Source organism: Chinchilla lanigera, unplaced genomic scaffold, assembly GCF_000276665.1.
Source record: "Chinchilla lanigera isolate Chin_1 unplaced genomic scaffold, ChiLan1.0 scaffold00067, whole genome shotgun sequence".
NCBI lineage: Eukaryota > Metazoa > Chordata > Mammalia > Rodentia > Chinchillidae > Chinchilla > Chinchilla lanigera.
The window spans coordinates 1,647,808-1,651,862 of NW_004955468.1; the positions used below are offsets into that span (position 1 = coordinate 1,647,808).

General features: G+C 33.9%; 1 protein-coding gene across 1 annotated transcript in view; it reads left to right on the forward strand.

Moving 5' to 3' along the window:
* The window catches only part of LOC102027163 (zinc finger protein 850-like), a 124,580-nt gene that overhangs the window by 23,852 nt on the left and 96,673 nt on the right, over nucleotides 1-4,055 (forward strand).

Below are 4,055 nucleotides of genomic sequence, written 5' to 3' on the forward strand. Positions count from 1 at the left end.
AAAAAAAAGAAGAAATTACAGACTAGGGGTATAGCTCAGCAGCACAGCACCTGCCTGGCAAGCATGAGGTCCTGAGTTTGACTCCCAGTACCAAGAAAAAAAAAGGAAATTACACAGCAAGATGGTAGACATAAACTAAGAGAAATGCCAAAAGTGTGAATCGAGGGATCGTTAAACTGTAGTTGAAAGGACATTTTTTATTTGTATAAAATACTATGTTATTTTTAAAGCACATATAAGAAAATAAAGCTTCAAAAGGATTGAAATTCATGGACAGTACAAAACTATGCTGTTGAAATGTTAACCAAAGAAACCTCCCATGAAAAGATTTCAAGGATAAAAACAAAGAAAAAATACATTTGCCAACAAAAATATAGAAACCCATTTTAATACGCAATTTCATTTCATTAGCAGGATCTGATTATGGATAACCTCTATGTATGTAACTAATAACATGACCTCCATAAATACAAAGCAAAGGTTGATAGAACTACAGACAGAAAAGATAGATATGCAGAATTGGATTTTACCGTTCCTCTGTCAAGTATTTTTTAAAAAAAGAACTTTTTGTGTGTGTGTTTCTGAGACAGGGTTTCCCTATGCAGTTCAGGCTGGCCTTGAACTCACTTTGTAGCCCAGGCTGGATTTGAACTTGCAGCAATACTCCTGCCTCAGCCTTCTGAGTGCTGGGATTACAGGTGTGCACCACCACACCCAGCTAAAAAAGAACCTTTGAATGAGTACTGTTTTAAAATCTGATACAATGTGTAATCCCATCACTCTGGGAGGCTCAGGTAGAAGGGTTACAAGTTCAAGTCTATCCTGTTCAATTTAGCAATTTAATGAAAACCTGACTTTAACAAAAAAAGGAAATATAGCTCAAAATGGAATATAGCTCAGTGCAACAGACCTGTGTTCAATCCCTAATACCACTTAAAAAAATCTGATAATGACTAACTGAAGTTTTTGAATGGTTCTTTTATTAAGTATAAGAAATTTTTCATCCTAAACTATAAAGCAAGCCTAAAGAAATTTCACATTATTCAAATTATACCCAATAGCTTAAGTATTATTAAAAGTCCGTATATTTGGAACTGGACTTTCTTTTTTTTTTCCAGTACTGGGGATTGAATTCATGACGTTGCACTTGCCAGGCAGGCACTGTGTCGCTGAGCTAAATCCCCAGCCCTCGGAACTAAATTTTTAAATCACACCTCTGAATAACCATTGATTAAGGAAATATCACAATGCAAATTGTTTTCTATTAAAATTTCCCCTTTGGTAATTTTGGAATGCAGTAATCCCATATAATAAAAAATGTTTCTAGGAAGCTGAAATCACTGATGAAATCTATTTTAAGATGATAATTTAAAAATACATAAAGTAATAGATTATTATAAAGAATTAAGTGGGATGCAAAAATTCATATAAAGTTTTAGATTAACTATTGACAGATACTTGGGTAATATTTTAACTACTAAGGACTAACAGAATTTTACAAATTCTTCAAAAATGTGATTCCCTTAAGGGCATCTCAGTATGGAAAATAAAAAAAGAAAGAAAGTAAAGAACAGGCTTCCTTGGGTGTCCTGTCTGCGTTATCTTGTAGGCCTGTACTTCAGTTAGCTGAATCAGTTGCTTATTGAAATATGTAAGTGTTTTTATCCTTTGAAATAAAAATGAGATGATGATCTTTGAATATATTATTTAGTATCTATATGCAAGTAGATATTAAAGCTATATCCCTGAAGTGGATTTGCTGAGTTAGTACATTTGTACATTCTTTAAAAGGTCACATTTCTTTTCTTTAGATTTACTAATTTTCATTCCTTTCAGCAAAGTACTAGAGTTTCCATTTCCAGTAATTTGCCAAAATCATTTTTTAACTCTGATTTTTGTTAGTATGTTTAGTGGAAAATATTATGCTTTTAATTTGCATTGTTATACTATATGTAATTTGCATTTTAATGCTCCATGCTACATTTTTACTTTTAAATGTTATTTTCTGTGAAATATCTTTTAATGTCATTTATTTTTTTTAATATCAAATATTTTCTGTGAAATATCTTTTAATGTCATTTTCTTTTGGGTGATTAGTGTTTTTCTAATTGCTTTGTAAGAATTTTAAAGATGAGGGATATATCCTTTCTTCCTCACACCTTGGTTTTGTTATCTGTGTATGTGTGTTTAGGGGGTTTTCCTTAGAAATGTAGTGTTGTAAATGTATCAGTTTCTGCTTGGATAACATCAGTTTTGTTGTTTAGTTTATAAATCATCTTTTCCACTCTGACATACCTTTTTTAAACCTCATGTTTTTCTCCTTTATGGTTATGTTGTAAAATTTAAGTACTTGATTAATCAGAATTTTGAATGTTGAACAGAGTTAGGCAGGAATATGCTGTTATTTTTCACAGGTGATTAAACATTTGTCTTAGTGCCATATACTTAATTATTTAACTTTATCTTAGTGGTTTTAAATGCAAACTTTATCCTAGGCCAAGTTCCAATAGTGTTTGTATCTGTATCTTGACTATTATTTTATCCTACCTAATTGTCTATTTCTTTTTGCATTATAATCAAATTTATTTTGACATCATACCTTTATAAAATGTTTTGATAACTGGCATATCTAGGCCTCATCACTCAATTTAGCAGAAGGTCTCAAGACTATTTTGGCTTATCCACAGTTCTATGTCTTTTTTATTTTTAGAAGAAAAAAGCCCTTCTGAAGTTTTTTTTTTTTTTTTTTAGTATTCTTTACTTTCATAATAAAACTAGAAATGAGTAAACATTTTATAATTAAATTTTTATATCTGGGTACAGTGGTAGCATCCCTATGTACTTTTGTGTCATATTCCTATGCTTGCCTGTTTTCTTCTTTCTCTTCCTTTCTTCCTTTCTTCCTTTCTTCCCTCCTTTCTTTCTTCCTTTCTCCCTTTCTCTTTTTCTGTCTTTGTCTCTGTCTATCTCTGTCTCTGCCTCTCTCTCTCTCTCTCTCTCTCTCTCTCTCTCTCTCTCTCTCTGTATGGTAGCTCAAACTGGCCTTGAACTCAGTATGTAGCCCAATCTGGCCTGAACTCACAGCACTCTTCCTCCTCAGTCTTCTGAGTGCTGGGATTACACGCATATGGCACCATGCCTGGTTGGTTGTTGTATCTTTTTTATGCAGAATTTATACATTTGTTAGGTAATTTCTGGGCATTTTATGTTTGTTCTTGCTTTTATTAAAGGGCATTTTTTTCCATTATAGTTTATAACTAGTTTTGATTGTGTGTTCAAAGGTGACTTAGTTTTTGTATATATTTTCTACATAGTTTACAAAATTAGTGCCTAATTTTTGTTACTTTCTTCAAGGAATCCTTTTGGATTATCAGATACACAGTTGTATTGTTTGTAAAAATAATGTTTCAATGTTTTACTGCTTCTTCTTTTATATTCTTTTTTGGTGGTACTTGAGATTGAACCCAAGGGTGCTCCATGCTCTATGGAGTTACATCACCTATCCCTTTTTATTTTCAGATAGGATCTTGCTAAATTGATCAGGCAGCAGTTGAATTTATAGCTGCCTTATCCTCCCTCAGTGCTGGGATTTGCAGATGTATGCCACTATGCCCAGTTCTTTTTATTTTGTATATAATTAGAGTAGCCAGGAATATATATATTTTAATACTAGGCGCGGAAACCAGGGCCTTTGCTCTGGGGCATATCCCAAACTCCTCAACCCTTTTTTGGGGGTTGGGGTACTGGGGATTAAACTCAGGACCTTGCACTTGCCAGGCAGGCACTGTACCGCTAAGCTATATCCTTGGCCCATCAACCCTTACTTCTTATTCAGAAACAGAGTCTCACTGAGTTTCTCCAGCCAGCCTTGAATTTACAGTCCTCTTGCCTCAACCTTCCAGAGTGCTAGGATTGTAGGCATGCACTACCATGCCTGGCAGGAGCAATAAACTTTAAAGAAGAGAATCTTTGTGTGTGTGTGTGGGGGGGGTCTTTTTGAGACAGGGTCTTGCTATGCAGTTCAGGCTGCCTTGATCTCACTTTGTAGCCCAGGT